Genomic DNA, 16,693 nt, shown 5'->3' with positions numbered 1-16,693 from the left:
AGAAATACTGAAACTGCATCAGTGATTTCTTTTTTTAATTGCTATTTAGGGATTTAAATGAGATTTTTAAAAAAAAGAAAGACAGAATGTTTAGTCTACAATCACTCTTTGCTGCCAATACAGGCTATCATATAAATTACTTAGACACTTTTAAAAATACATTATTTACTCAATAACCCATAATGGGTCCAGAGCTCCTTTTACACGCTATTATAGAAGTATATAATTGCTGAATTTTCAAATGGATATTTCTTCTAGGCAATAGTCTGTAATGGCTCCTTCAAAGCTCTTAGGCTTTTATCATATGAAGGCCTAAGTAGAAAATGTTTAGTTCACCGATCATTGACCTAATAGAAAGCAACAGCTTTTCTGGAACAACTATTGTCTGTTAGGGCACATGATGTATGAATGACATTTAAAAAAATTCTTGGAAGTATGTGCTAGTGAAGAATTACTGTTCATGTGCAAAGCAAATACTGTTGATGAGATCCTCAGAGTTCTTTTGTTTGGTTCTGCTTGGTTTAGTTTTTTAGCTTCTGTGCAAGCCCAAGAGCAGAAGAAAACAGTTGGTTTTGTGTATGAAAGGCAAACTCAGTCTAGGACCCATTTGGACCAATGAGAGACATTTCAATTTTCTCAGAGGTCATTCAGCTCAATTAAAAGTTGTCTCAAATGAAAACACAATGTAAGAAGCTGAATTCTGAAATCAGAGAAGTAAGGGAATGCTGAAATGGGGCAAATCACATTTCTTATAGTCATGCGGAATACTGAAAAACCTGCAGGCCTGTCCTGAGCTTGATCTAGAACAGAAATAGGCAACTTGACACTTTTTCAGCACTATTGCTATGAATCTCACAATTACTGAACTGCTGTTCTCTACTTATATTTAGCTTTGATGTCTGCTGTTTCCATTTCAGATGCAAAGAAAGGTTCAGGTTCCTAAAAGCTTGGTGTAAGAAAACACATTTTCTGTCCCTACACTCTTTGGTCAGTAAAGTCCTCGGCAGTACCGCCAAATAAATGTCAGCTAGGTCTAAGTGCAGGACTAGTGAGACTGAATGTGAGCTGGGGGCAGTCAGGCAGAGACCCTCAGAGAGGCTGAAGGACACCTCCAGCTCTGAGCCTGATGGACCAAGGGAGAGGTCCTTGCTGTGTGGCACAACCCCCTCACAGACTTGGGGCCAACAGGACATGCAGCTCAGCAAAGGAGGCTACTGAATAGCCAGGTCAGAAGCTGGGTGTAATCTTAACACCGTGTGCCATCAAACCAGAACAACTATCCGAGCACAGTGTTGTTTTGTATGTGATCTGACAGCAGAAGCTCTCCCATGCCTTTTATCATTGGATTTCTCCAGCCTCATAAGGCTGCCTGCGACTCCCAGTATTCTGGTATGATTAACACAAAAAAATACAGTTGCTGGCAATTCTAATAGTTCCTTCTGTTTGATGCATCTGATCGAAGAGAAACTGAAATCACAGACCAATATGCACCCAGGCTGCACCAGTTAGCCTCATCATGCAAATGAGACACACTTGCAGGTGAACTTATTAGAGATCAAATAGGTTTAGGCACCGCAGATAATGAAGGCAGAGCGCTTATGTTGCAACAGTCAGAGGTAGAATTTAATCATGTTGTTGATACCTACAGCAGCAGCGAACAAACACAGAAACAGCCACAAAAATAAAATTGTTAGAATGAAAGGAATGTATAAACCAGACAAATAATAAGAATAAAAAAAGACCCAAACCAAGGAGCATAGCGGTTTCAAGAAGGAAAAATTTGCACGTTAGATCTGGAAAGACTTGGAGCCGTGCTTCTTTCAGCTGAGCGCTGGATAAGTGGGGGTTGCAAGGAGAAGCTGATGGGGTGTCACTGTCTGTTCCAGGAGAGAAATGGCTCCTACGTACCTGTGGAGATGGTCCTGCAAGGGGAGAGGGGAATGCCAAGCAGCACGATGCTTGAAATCAACGATGGGTAAAACATAGTCCATACTGGAAAGTGACTTCTAATAGGAAAGAATTAAGAAAGAAACAGAAACAGCTTCCTGGGGTGGAATTTCTAACAGAAGTTACACAACTGACAGGCTAGATTAGCAATTTGGTAGACATTAAGAGTAAATAAATTCTGCAGAGGCATTAGCCCCTTCTGTCTCAAAAAACCTTTCACATGTTCTCACCACCCTTTATGCAAACATCTGGCAAGACTTTGAGCAGGCCCACTAAGGTTTGCCTGTTTTAAGGAGCAAAGAAGAGAATCAGCAGGTGAAACCTGCAAAAGGGAAACATTTGGATTCTTTTTGGCAGACAGAAATGCATAAAAATGCCGCTTGGCGTTTCTTCTAATACTAGTTGGTAGTAGAAGAGCTCCAAAGATGTCAACAGGAAGCCCTAGAGGTTAGAGGGAATGATGTAACCATGTGTGACATAATGCTTGTTGTAGAGATTTCCTGGAACTGATTAGTGCCATTCATGATAACAGCAGCCAGCGAGAGTGTGAGGACTGGGTGAAGGCCCAGGCAGCATTCAGGCGGTGGATATTTTTCTTTCTCTTTTAACACCATGTCTGGTCTCATTGTTTCAGATGCATAATAGAATAACTGTGTGGTATTCTCATGCAGCTTCATCTGGGAAGACTTGGAAGCAGCACACTCACTAGCAATGCGCAGCTACTCCCACGCAAAGGGTCACAGAGAGAGAACTGCAGAGGTGGAAGGATAACGAATACTCCAGGCTCCTCCTTCCTCCAGAATATCCTCCCCTCCATTCCTCTCTTATTCCTAGAGGTATAAGGTGCATTTAGGTCATTCTCATCAGGATATTGTTTTATGCCTAGTCTATACACAAACACTAAGAATTGCCATCTATATTTAACAGGAGGCCTCTGATCTGTGTGAGTGGGTGGAAACTCATAGTGAGTGACATGGACACTGACAATGGCACACAAACTCCACAACACTCTTTTAAAACTTTTAATTGCATTTTAAAGTAATGTAATGAGGCAATGTTTAATGAGTACTTTGTTTAAGAAATTCTGACTTTATAAGCTAATTAAAGAGAAGGGAGGGTTACTGCACTAGGGCAAGAAACCCAGGCTGCTGAATGTCTTTACTACAGCAACATGTAGTTCAAATTCAGTTGGCAGCCTTGCAAATCTCCAGCCAGCCAGCATGAATGATTACTTTTTTTTCGACGGGCAAATAAATTATTATTATCATCATGATTATGTTAATAGAAAAAGTAAAGGATAGGCAAGTACTTTTTTTGTCAGGGCTGGTAAATTTTCATGACACTTTTTGCAAAGCTGTCATATGGCTGGGTTAGATGAAACTGGAAGACTTTATGTGCGTAACATTTAACTTTAAACATTCTTCATGGCAACTTACATGGCACATAATTTACATATTCAATACCAGTGACAATTTACTTCTCCCATCTGAGTAGGGCTTTCAACTATGCCACTTGAACTAAATTAATAAACAGTAATTAGAGAATGTTGTGCGAGCGAGCTGTTGATGTTGAGAAGATTCTAATCAACACCTTCTTTTAAGGGCCAATTAAAGCTGAATGTATGCAATATAAACATCTTCTTGTATTTAGACGTGAACTGGCGAACAAGGTAAAAAATAAAAATCAGAACAATTACAGCAGGTTAGATATGATCCAATGGAAGGATGAATCTTCATTAATTGTGAAAGCAGCAATAATTTCTAAAAACCACTGGCCACCATTCCATGGTGAAGCACTGACAACTTAAGCAAGTTAATTCTGACCAGGATAAACCTTAATGCTTTCATTGTCAGGCTTTTCTCTGAAAGCAGCTCTGTAGCTGCCTCCAATTTCCACTGCAGTATTCACCTGTCTGTAAGACAGTCTGGCATCCAAAGTGAGTCCAGAGCCGCAGTAGAAAGAAGGCTTCTCTGGGGGGAGGCAGTAAAGGCGAGTGTAGCCATCCCATTACTGCTGCCTCATAGCAGAGAGAGAGGCTCCCTGGCAGGTGATCTGGGGAAGGATTTGCACAGTGCAGTCCCCACCAGCACTGCTAGTGGGAATACAAACACAAGGATGAGCCTGAGTGAGAGGTAAAGCTGCCCCAAATTGTCTGCAATCTATTACTGAGGAACAGGAGCAGTTACGCCAGAAGAGCTAATGAACTTGTATGTGAGAAGCCCTTCACCCCACCAGAAAGATAAGGTGGTTTATTCCTGAAAGGTGAATTTAAGACAACCCTTGTTTCCAAAATTTAGAAAGACGGAGAAAGGCCATCTTTGATTTAAACAGAGAGGATCCTTAGTGTACCAAAGGGAGCCTGCCAGTAGCAAGCCAGACTTGTGTATCACCATTATGAACTGTCAGAAAGTTAAAAATAAGCATAACTTCATCCAACCCACAGCTCACTGCTTCCTAAAGCACATCTAAAAAAAAAAAAATCATCTAAGTGATGCAATGAAGCACATGCAAAATTTGTCTTCCAAGTTAGAAGATACAACAGGCTAATAAAGGTAAGGGAAACATCTGTTCCAATACTGCACCAGTATCATTTGGAGAAAATGACTGCATCACTTATGGCCGTTTGGTATCCAGAAATACTACCACAGTAATAAGATGTTGTCACCTCAGGCTCTACTGAAATCTACAGGAATTTTACTTGTTTAAGAATATAGGATTAGGCACATGATCAGTGTTTCTTCCCTTTGAAAATAAACATTTCCACTTACCATTTCTATACCGGTGTGAGATCATTATCTTGTGACAGTATTTTGTTCCACTGGCATTATCTCCTAATTAGCTATTTAAAAATATATGTAAGGGGGTGGAGGTGGCGAGTGGACTTGTAAACCTGACAGGTCTGATATGTTCTTACAAGCTCTGCTAATCCCAACCATTGAAAATATATTAGTAAAACCAAATTAGCACTTTAAAGAACAACACAGCAAAAGCCTTGAACACCAGGAATTCAACGTGCAGCAGAAAGGCTCTTGCACCCAGAGCAAAGCCCTTGGGCAGGGGAGAGGAGCAGGAGCAGGGAGAAATGGGGAGCAGCATGCCAAATGGGAAAATCAGCCCTGGGAAGAGAGCACCATTGAAAGGCTGACAACCTCTACAGTGTGGTCAGCCCTACATTACAGTAGTATCATCACCTAAGGTGTTTGGTGGAGGACTTGGGGGACTTCTGAAAAGCCAGGCACAGAGAAGTTTACCAGGGATGAAAAGATACAAGTAATACAGAGAGAAAACATCTAACAAACTGTGTTCAATATCCTCTGCGCTGTCTCCATATCCTGAGAGATTATTGCATTTATAGGACAAAATCATAGAAGCTTTCTCCAAGATGCTTCATAATGTATGAGCAGGTCTGGAATCTCAGTTGTGGAATGGTAAGAACTAGGAAGATGGGTATTCTAGTATGCTGGCCTCATTTCTTCTCTCAAGAGGTAGGCTAAATTCCTAAAAAACACTCTTTGTAAAAAAAGAAACCAGGACACATATACACATGACGGGTCATTTTGGAGGTACTCAGACACATGCAGAAAGCACCCCCTTGGCAATAGTATTCTTCTAGCCAGCAGAGCTATGAACTATGATTTGTTTCAAGTTGCTTTTAAACCTCAATTCAGTAAGTGTGTTGGTGATTTTCAGGGCGTTCCAAACAGTGGAAGGCAGCAAAGTAAATGTCTAAAGAATACTGATAGTGTGAGACAGGCTCTCATCTACCTCTGAAGAATACTGATAGTGTGAGACAGGCTCTCATCTACCATTTACTCCAATATCTGCAGTTTGATTCAATATGCAGCATGCAATATGACTTTTATTCTGATCAGATGGAATTTCTGGGCCTGAATCTGCTTGCAATAGCCATGATCCATCAACAACTTCACAGCAAGCAGGGAGGTACGAGGGAAAAACTGATGTAAGCAGGAAGGGAATAAATCCACATTAAAGTCCTCTGTAGATTTTTGGTTTCCACTGAAAGTTTTCTCTTGCCTAACATCACTTCATGGAATCATAGAATGATTTGGATTGGAAGGGACCTTAAACATCATCTAGTTCCAACCCGCCCGCAATAGGCAGGGGCATCTTTCAAAGCCCCATCCAGCCTGGCTAATTTTGGTCCCTTTTTCACACCTCTTCAAGTCCACTTGGTGAATAAATTAAATTAAATTCCTCACTTGCTCTTGATAATTTTTAAATGCAAGCCAAGCCTCTTGGCTTATCATACCTGGATATCTACTTTTTAAAAAATGCTGTTGGATAATTTCTCTCTCTTTCATAGGTTGGTGCTTTGGCCCATATGCACCTTGTGCACTCCCTAAGGCTCATGCATAACTGCAATGGACGATTAGTCCAACTAAGTCTCCAGCAATTTCAATGGCTTATGCTAGAGTAGATGGGGTACAATATGTAATTTCAGCTTTTTTTGTAAGGGTTTTCAATCGTTCCATGAACTAAATCATTTTATCAGTTTCTCTCTCTATTTCTTTTTTTTTTTTTTAAATTTGTCCCATTAAACTACAGAACTGGAACATATTCATGAATAGTTTCTTTCTGCTTTAACTCAAGGAGTTCCTGACATAACAAAAACTGGTAATTAACTGGCTCGAAGACTTTTACAATAGCCTCTTTAAATAAGTCCTAGTATGCGGCACTCGCAGCACTGGCTCCACGTTGCTGATACCACTGCAATGCACCCTCTGTTAAACAAGGTTTGCTGCTCTACCTCAGCAACAACTCTTGGCTCCTTTCTTCACTGCTCTCCTACTTGGAAACACCAAAGTCCTCCCATATTTGCTTGCATGGAAAAGGCTACTAAGGTTGTCCACGATGGCTCCCTGCTCTCAATCCACTTGGCTCTGTAGCACTTCCTTAAACACTCCATTACCAGAGGGCCACTTGCTACCAGCACAAGGACCGAGTGGCGGGTCTCCAGAGGCTGGGCACAGCTTGGCCTCCCCTCCTACCTAGTGTCACAGCTGTTCTGTGCTGTTGGCACAGATTGGCAGTACCTACAACCTGTTCCTGCCCCACACCTACTCAGAGCAGGAAGGGTTCTTCCTGATAGAAGAAACAGGCTTTGATTTTTCAGGTTTCACTCAGCAGTGTGTGATTTGTAGCTGCTGCTGCTTGTTGGCTCTAAGCATAGTCCGTTTTGCCTACTCATGCTTATCTCCCCTGGTTACAGTACATTCTGTTTCTGATGAAAATATTACACTGATGAGTGTTTGGCTCCACCATACTTTTATACTTCCTGCTAACTAGCTTGAGCCTTATTGTTGCAGTTCCTAATATTTTGCATCATTTGTAGAGCTTGCAATTTAGTTTGTAAATAGCACGAAAGAAAGTTTTAATATATATTTTCCCTCAGTGCTCCAGACAGATTGGTTGACTGTGGAACAATTACATACATATGTGCTAGCCTATATTTCTTGTAAAATCAAATCTTGTAAGGATGCCTCAGCCAGAACAAGCCATAAAGCTAGACAGGGAATGGAAAAAACCATCTCCAAATACGTACGGCTTAAGTTACAAAACTATAAAAAAAATAAAGCAAAATTGAAAAGGGTGAAGGAGACAAAATGTAAACACAAGTTTTTATACATTCTGTGTAATATAAAGTGAGTGTCATTTTGACATGCTGGTATCATGAGCTGCCAATGTAGTTCAGAAAAGAAAGATATCTCCAGAATTATGGCAATGTTGCTCTCTTACATTAAAGCTAGTTACAAGATCTATGTCTGCAGTTGCCCAGCCTAACCGCCTACTTGGAAACTAAGCAAGGAGAAATAATTTCCTAAATAATTGTATTTAAAGTGTCCAGAAAGATCATAAGTCTTCAGAACCACCTTTGGAAATGCAGCCCTTTTAGTGGGAACTCACAACCACATCCCTCAGTGCAATGAGTGCCTCACAGCAGCTGAAAGCCCCCCCACACCTGCTGCACTCAGTCCTTCTGTAGGACGTCAATGAAGCAATTGTAGCACATCACTAAGTTGATTTTGTGCCTTTGAAAAATCTCCTCCTTAACACAAATACTCCATCACTGTCAGCTGAACACATTTAACTTTTGAATTAATGTTATTTTCCAGAGGTCAGACATGTGACAGCAACAAGAGTCTTTAGCCAAGCCATGTATTTCAGGTCTGCATCTGAATTTCCCCAGAGCCCAGTACCGTTTAAATACAAGTAACTGACTTTGGCTCATCGCTAATGCAAAACGTCTGTTCTCCAGACTCCTTCAGGGCTCTGTTCGTGGCTTCCTTTCCCACATAGGCATGGGGAGACACATCCCCTCAGTGCCCTCTCCCACAGTACACACTGCTTAGCAGGTCAGCATCTAGGAATAACGGCAGCCATTTTCCTTCCTATTTTGTCCCCATCCCAAAGATTGCCAGGTGTTTCGGCAGAGCTTTAGATGGTAGCCACATAGTTTGTGAAGACTCATGCCTCCACCAAGGGCCACAGCTGCCAGGCTGCCCTGGCACCACTGGTGTGGCTGCTGGTCTGCCTTACACTCACGGGAGGTGGTGGAGTGGGGAAAAAGTTTTTGGAAGAGGGATAGCAGCTGCTCACTCACATGGGTGGACAGAGGAAGACAAAGTCACTCTCCACTTTGAGGATGGTCTATTTTATATTACATAGCAATTGTACAAAATACCAAACCAGCACTCTGTACGATGTTTTTTGGTGCTTATACAGATCTAGGGTGCCCAGAGGTATTTCAGGAAGCAGTATTTCTGGAGGCACATGCAGCTCGAAGGTGCCTGGCCTCCGTCTTTGGTGGAAACAGTAACGTTTGCCCCACCATCCCAATCCCTGCAACTCCAGCAGCCATTAGTTAGTTACAGTGTGCTTTGGGACAGGACTGGTCTGTACATGGTGCCACAGTCCAGTCCCCGTGATAAGCGAAGTCACAGATTTCTGCAGTCCAGTTTCACAGCAAGGCTGCTCTCACCAAATTAACTATTAACAATACCAACTAATATTGCATAAACATTGACATTCATTTTCCCCATGCAATAATGTAATAAATCTCGCTCCACTGCTGTGAACCGCTGAGAGGGTTTGGGGGACATAGCCCCCCTTCTCCAGACCTACCTCCAGATGTACATGGCCAGCTCCTGTGACTTCTTTTTTATCTGTCTCTCAGCACAGGTCAGGTCCAGATCTTCCGACAGTTACATTTTATTTTCCAGCCTGCTTTGTAATTCAGATAGTGTTTTGGTTCACTTGGCCGGCACTGAGTATTTTCACCACACCCGTGTCTCTTCAGACAAACAACCTCTTTTCTAACCTCTGGCAGAGCTAAACCTAGTGAGTAAGGAGAAACAGTAGTTAAGGCATAATAAATAAAGCCACCCTGAAGAAATACCTACACAAAGCAAGATGAATGGGCAGCATCTACCTGGACAGTGTTACTGCTAAACATGGGAGGAATAAATCAGACATGTCAGGAGCACTAGGATACCTGACAAACAGGTATCAAGAAACCGTAGTTGTATCTCTGCTTGTTTGGATCAAACACTTGTAATAGTTGTGGATTAATTTCCTTCCCATAGTCAAAACAATAAAATTCAGGCACCATTTTAATAATTTCCAAACCAGCACCAGATAAGCAGAATTGCATTAAAAAAAGTAAACACCCTGCCATAGAATTGGAGGATATGTAAGCGTTTGGGTTTTTTTTCCTGTGTCTATAAAAGGGGGAGGGTTTTAGCAGCATGAATAGATTTCATTTTGTAAGTTGTGCTACAAAGCACTGATAAGGCCTCGGGAAAGCAGCAGAGATTGAGGCAGAGCAGGAAGAAATACCACCCATATTAGGAGACAGCCACTTACTTAGTTGCTCCCATTTAAATAAAGATGCCATTGTTCAGCCAGAAGAATGCACATATTCACAGGCCCTGTACAGAATAGCTCAGTGTATCTAGAACTCCAGAAGTGTCCAAATTACAGCCCCAGGGCCAAAACTGCCCTTAAGTCTTTCTGAAGAATGACCCTCTGCTTAATTAATCAGTGCTTTAACTGTGAGTGATCCCAGGACACCCTTTTCTCAGGCCTTTTTCTTAGCCCTCCTTGTTCAGAACAAACCTTTAAATGTTCTCTGAGTGATTTTTGACCATTTTTTTCCCCTTTCAAGGTTATTATTTCCTGTTTTACAGTGAAAGCTCATTAGAAACGAAGACCAGAATCTAGATGATCTCAGTTCAGTTTACTTGGATAGGAAATGACTGACTCGGGATGGAGAGACATTGGCTTCCTTTCAAGGCCTACCAAAAAAGATTAAGTCCATGGACTCCTAGAATACTGCTACTGCAATTTTCTTTCCATATACTATGTAAGAATTATAGCAGGGCTGTTGAGTTTGTACATGCTATTCTGTTAGTCATATTTGATCCCATCATCATAACTCCAGCTGTTGTGCATGGGATCTTACCAAAGTTTTTTTCCCATTCACTCTGCACAAGACAAGTTTGAATTTTCAGCACTACGAACTCCTTCTTGCTGTCACAGGCTAGGTCGTCTGGATTCTCAAAAAGTTGGGTTTTTTTGTTTTCTGTCTGGAGTAGAACTGAGATTCGATGGCAACTAGAAATGCATGAAGCCAACAAAAGATGTTGTGCAAAATTTCTCTCCAGATTAGACTATGCTTTGTCTATCTAGTTTTGATTATAAAATTCACCCTATTCTAACTGAAGGTAAACAGGGAAAGTCAAAAGATTTTGCTTGAAATGAAATCGGCAGCGTCTTTTTTTTTTTTTTAAACAGTGATCTTTACAGTGAAGACTAAATTAATTTTGACTATCTTTATAAAGTTGTAACAAAATATACAAACTAAAAAATGTCAAGGCTTTAAAAAAGTTACCATGAATGTTTTGAAAAGGTATAATGATAATATAGTCTGCAGCTGGGGAAGCTGGAGCCATACTGTTTGATAGGCCCTATCTTATGATATCCAATATTAAGCTAAGTAAAATGATATGACCGGATGGCCTAACTAAATTTAGTAGTCTGGTGAATTGCCACTCTACTAAATTTAGTCAGCCCATAATGGGCATTAGATATCTACAGCCCAAATGATAAAATCTGTCTTGCTTTTTTAGGCTCTCGGCGAATGCACAATATACTATCTTGCACTTTTAAGAAAGAACCAAATCTGCAAGGAAAACCATGGGAAGGGGGGAACCAGGACCTTAAGGAACACAGAAGGAATCAGCATGTGTAAATCCACACCCTCATGCTCATCATTACCCTGGCAGCAGGAGAAAGAGCAAGGGTGCTCCCCAGATATGTGACCTTGAAGGGAGGAGAGCTCTCTAGGTGCCCTAATCCTCCCCACTGTAAAGCTGCTACTCCAAATGTAACTTTGTGGGAAGAACAGCGGTTACAGGTGGGAGCTGGGCTCTCTGGGCCTTGCTGCTTCTACAGAACATATGTTGGCTGTGTTTTCTTACCATTCTTCTATATTTTCCATTCTGGCCTTTCTAATCCTGGTGGTAGACAGGGAAGTATATTTCTCCATAGATTTCTATGCATCTGTGAGCCAGCTTTATAGCTATGAAAACTGCTAAGTCACTTTTCTCAAAACCATATTTGAGGTGTTACTTATACAGTTCCTGCTGTTTAAGGGGATTTCTTCTCAGTCCATGTGTGCTGTGACCTCTCTACTGGTGTGAAACCACGTAGGACACATTTTTTTATTAAATGTGAAATATAATAAGGCTAGAAGCTTTTAAAAATTCTGCCATTAACAAGTAGAGAATAGAAATTGGACATGAAAAGTAATCACTGTAACATTATTCTGGTGTCCTTAAAAAGAGTTGCATCCTTCTGTCCTCATATAAGAAGCTACTGAATGTCCCATGTTACTCAGTGATACTTCTTAATTACAGACAAGAAATAGTGTCCTTGTCCTCACTTCAGTCCCCAGTTCAGCAATATAGACACAGACATGATATTCAGCAGGTTCTACAGATCTAGTTTTGTGCTGAAGGTTTAATATCAATAAAAAGTGAGCTTTGATCCCCTCCCTGCAATAGGCAAATTTAACCTCTCTGAAGTTCTGTATGCATCATTCTCTGCAAGAAGCAATTTTATTGATCATAGCTGGTTGTACATGTTCAACAGTCAGAGAGAGACTGGCTTTAAAGAATAATATATTTCAAAATAATCAGTATAGAAATTCCTCATTTCCTTAACCATTTATACTAAAATGGAACAAATAGATCCTTGGAAAAATGCTTTGTCCTTTTGTGGAGGAGCTTCTAAAATAGTAGCTAAGAAGTAGGTATGAAAATAAGATCATTACAGCTATTATCTGTATGTACTCGTTCCATGTAGATACAGTGTTTTGGAAACAAGAGAAAGGAGATGAACAGGATCTCAAAATTCAGAGCATTTCTTTAATTTGTGACATTCCAGTTTTCAGTCAGAATTTGCCCTCTTGCAAGATTTTTAAATCTAAGTTCCAAATAAATGGTTGTGGCAAATGTGATCACTCTCTCTGAGTTCCCTCCTCAGAACTTTTGGAAAGGTTGGCCTTTTGACCCAGTTGCATTTGGAGGTTGTGTAGGGCTCAAACACACAGGATTATCACAGATATCACAAAGTGCACCCCTACCAATGCCCCTATTGAGGTGCCAGCCCACCCCCACCTCAGAGGAGCTGTCACAGAGGAAACCTATTAGACACCAGAGAATCCAACCACAGCAACTAAACACATTGGGAACCAGGGTGCCCTAGTTCTGCTGTTCACACAGTAACTTGTTTTTCTTTTTATAATTATGTCTTAATCATTCTTTATGCTGAAATAATCATAACATATTTACAGCCAGAATCTATTTTAATTTTTGTCTTCAGATCACTTTCTGTGTGGCCTCATACTGCCATTCTTAGCCCAAATGACACCCTTCCTATCAAAGCCAATTTGGATTTCTTTTCTCAGACACAAGTTTCCAAGGTATTTCTGTCAAATGATTTACTCAAGTTCAGATGTTGCAAATGGATCTGCTGGTGTAAAGAGGCAGAGCAGCAACTCTGGATCTGACCCAGCTTGTATTGGGTTTCTCATCACTGTATTTTGTAACTCTAGAACGAAACCTCATTAGTGTAGCATGGCTTCATAACCCAACAGATGTGATGCTTGGCTTCATAACCCAACAGACGGGATGCTTTCCTGCTCACTCCAGTTGTGCTTCTTGCTTTTAGTACAGATGAATACTTACTGGCAGGTAACCACTAGCATCATTTTTCTTAACATCATTGGTTTTTTTGTGGCTGTTGCTTTTGCTTTTCTGATATGACTTTCCCCTTATCTGCCGTGGGTAAATATTTGGAAAAATGCATTAGTTTCTCATAGCTCTTTAGAAGAGTTTCATCTAGATTTGTTCATTTACATGTATTCATGTTTTACAAGTTTTCTCCCCCTCATTTTTTAATCAAACCCCTGTTTTCACAAGGCCTCCACTTCTTCCTAATTGTCAGATCTTATTATTTTTGTTAAAGACTGATTTTTTTCTTTAAAAAAAAAGCAGCTCCACTGCTCATCCATTTTAAAATCATAATTAACTTCATCTCCTTCCTCATTTGCTAATGGGTCTATTTTCTCTCCAGTATTTCCTTTTCCCCTGGTACACTTATAAAGTCTCTCTTGTTTCTCTTATCCCCTTTGGCTAACTTAACTCATTCTGCCTTAAGCTGGGGAAAGGGAGACCTTCACAATACAGTGCTCAGAACTTCTAGACCATTTTATACCTTCAAAGTCTTTTGCAGACATCAACTCATTAACTTTCATAACATGCCAGTGAGATAGAGAAGCATTTACAGCTTTATTTTGATGCAGAAAAGGAAGGGGAGGTCCTGAATAATCGATGCTGACTGCAGAGGGGGCTGCTCCAAGGACCAAAACCCCTGTCCACATGCCCAGGCAAGTAGACAACTAAACCTGCTGGTGGGCACAACACCATCAGCAGCAAAGCTATAAAGTTGAGCTCAGGGAAGAGAGTGAAAATTTTGCTTTCAGCTGCCTTTATTTCAGTCTATTTTTTAGGTGAAGACTCCACAGATGTTATCCACCTAAGTTTCTGTTCAGTTCTGCTGGTCAGATGCTCCTATACGATATTAATACATCTGGCCAAAAATGCTGTGGGAGAAAGCAGTGCAATTGTTTGCCCAGAGGATATTTTTAAAAACCTGTTGTTGCTTTATACAAGTGCCTGACAAACATCTTTACTCTTTGATAGCCATTACTCTTAGAAAAACAATTTCAAAACCATATGCTCAAGGTGCTTGAACTAAGGTTTAACTAGCACTGTTCACACAGGGGCATATCAAGGGTTAGTTTTATTTTCTCATGCAAATATGACAGCCTGGGTTTACTGTAATTTTCTTTAGTTTCATTATACCCACACAGCATTATATAGGATTCTCACAGTGCTTCTTAGTTTATGGTCCATGGATCATTGGTGGTCTACAAGAAATCAGGAAGTGGTGGATGCAACAACTGCACAATTTCTGAGAAAGACCAAAAGCCTAAGCCATGCAAGCACGTTCCAGTGAGCAAACAAAGTGAAGGGGGTGGAATCAAATTAACAAATGAACAATCAAAGCCTATCTGAATTTTTTGTTGGTTTGCAAATGAAAAGCATTGTGGTTAGATGCACAACACAGCCTGGGGATATTTTTTTCATGATCTTAAACAGTGGTTAAATACTGCTTTGCGTGTCTGGAAATCTAAAAAGTTAAATGATTTTCATGAGACTCTTTTCTTCTAAAGTGGTGTCAGCAATGTCTTCATCACCCTTGCTTGAACTGTGGTGCATCACAACACTGCTCCCTAGAGCTTATTGCAATCCTGTCCCTTATGCTGGCTGACCAAGGGGATCCTTACTGAGCCCTCTGAGGAGTCCTCTCCCTTCCCATTCTGCCCACGCTGCCCTCCATGCCCACCATGCCTGTCTCCCACAGGCAGAGCCCCTTCCCAGGGGCTTCCAGAGGGCCAGCAAAAGCTGGTGCCATGCTGCAATTTATAGGGCTGGCAACCAGAAGAGGTACAGAGCTGTGATTTTCCTCTCTCCTGGTGGACTTCCCAGGGTGGAGAGTGAGATGTGATGGTCTAGTTCCTTCACCTCCAGTGATTTTTCTAGAAAGAGGTCCAGTTAGGCCCTGATCTCCATTTGTGTGTGGGTGGGTGGGTGTATGGGGCAAGGGGAAATCAGGGGAAGTAACCAGTCCCTAAAAATGACTTGGTTAAGTTCTGCTGAGCAGGAGAGGCTCAGCAAACAGCCTGCTTAGCAGTCCCAAATTATGTTGGCTAAGTACACAGTTCAGATGTTTATGAAGGTTTCTTTCTGAAGCTTGAAAACTTGCATCTGTGCTTCCAGTTCAAGTTCTCTCAAAAATTTGAACAAAAAGCTTGTGAAGTTCAGCATCCTCCAAATTGCCCCATACAAGTCACTACTGAAACCATATCCAAATGGCTCCCCCCTGCCATACCTTCCACAGAAATGACCTAAACTTTGTCAGGTTCACATGTCCCTAGAGATGATCTCATTTCACTGCTTCAAAAGAGCTTTGGTCTGCACAGCCTGTAGCAGCAAATTTACACTTCAAAAAGCAGACAGCTTTTTCCACATCTTATTCACTTAATGGGTGAGAATGTAAAATTAGTTCCGTTGCTGATGAGGACCTTGAGCCAAATGAAAAGTGTTCATTTGTCAGCACAGACTTACAGCCTGAAACATGATTATATAGCTAATCCAATAATGGGTTTTGATGCTGAGCATTTATTTATATACAGTATGTCTTGTTATCTGTTGATAATCAGGCTCTACAATTTACTCTCTTTTGTGTCATTAGTCATAGCAACATCTTCCAGACATATTACATTTGCGTGTCAACATACAAACACACACAAAACCTTCCTGACCAAAATGCTCTCTTTGCCTCTTTTCCTTGAAACAGCATTTGAATTTGAGCTTTTGTAGTTTAAAATATTAGTAGGAAATTAATCATGTTAGACTGAGAACCCCTCTGCATCTTAGAAGTCTTAATAGATTAAAATTTGAAACATAAATTTTGTTTCCTTATCTATAACATCATATGAACTGATTTATTCTTTTTTTGCCTGATGTGAATACCAGTACTTAATTATCTCAGGTATAAATCTGTATACATTAAATGGCCCCTGTCCTAAAGTATTCCATGTCCTAACATCAGATGGTATAATAGACTTTGCTAACTATGCAAACACCACTATTTAATGGCTGAAAAGATCCATCTTTTATAGAATAGAAAGTAAGTATAACATGTTAATGTTAATATCAGGCATAGTTCCTACCTCAGGTACATTAAAATTAATCAAAAAACCAGAAAGCCATTTGTTTGCCTATTCTTTTTCAACTTTCTAACTAATTTCTGTCACTACCTGATACTTTTGCAGTTGTGTGGATGACCATAACTATTTAACACTGAAGTACTGGGACAGTTTACTACTCATTTAAATATAGAACACATGAAATTCAAATATTTAAAATGGGGAGGCATCTTAATAGCTATGCTATAGTAACATTCACAGATATTAAAAAGAAAAAAAAGGCTATGGGAAAGTAAAATCACTCCAGTATTAAGCTGGGAGTTAATTGCAAATGTGGGGCACACCTGCACACTCTGTGAACAATCCTGCAACACCACACAAGGCAAT

The 16,693-nt window shown here is 40.6% G+C and overlaps 1 protein-coding gene across 6 annotated transcripts in view; it reads right to left on the bottom strand.

Annotated features, from left to right (window-relative positions):
* LOC108492763 overlaps positions 1–16,693 on the bottom strand; it is a 68,988-nt gene that overhangs the window by 32,861 nt on the left and 19,434 nt on the right. For all 6 annotated transcript variants that reach the window (XR_001873221.1, XR_001873218.1, XR_001873220.1 and 3 more), the window contains one exon: positions 9,091–9,303. The gene's annotated coding sequence lies outside the window, so the exon portion shown is untranslated. The remainder of the gene's footprint in view (positions 1–9,090; positions 9,304–16,693) is intronic.

Source organism: Lepidothrix coronata, unplaced genomic scaffold, assembly GCF_001604755.1.
Source record: "Lepidothrix coronata isolate B3197 unplaced genomic scaffold, Lepidothrix_coronata-1.0 Scaffold12, whole genome shotgun sequence".
Taxonomy (NCBI): domain Eukaryota; kingdom Metazoa; phylum Chordata; class Aves; order Passeriformes; family Pipridae; genus Lepidothrix; species Lepidothrix coronata.
Note: the sequence above shows the minus strand (reverse complement) of the source record. Positions and strands in the feature narration are given on the sequence as shown.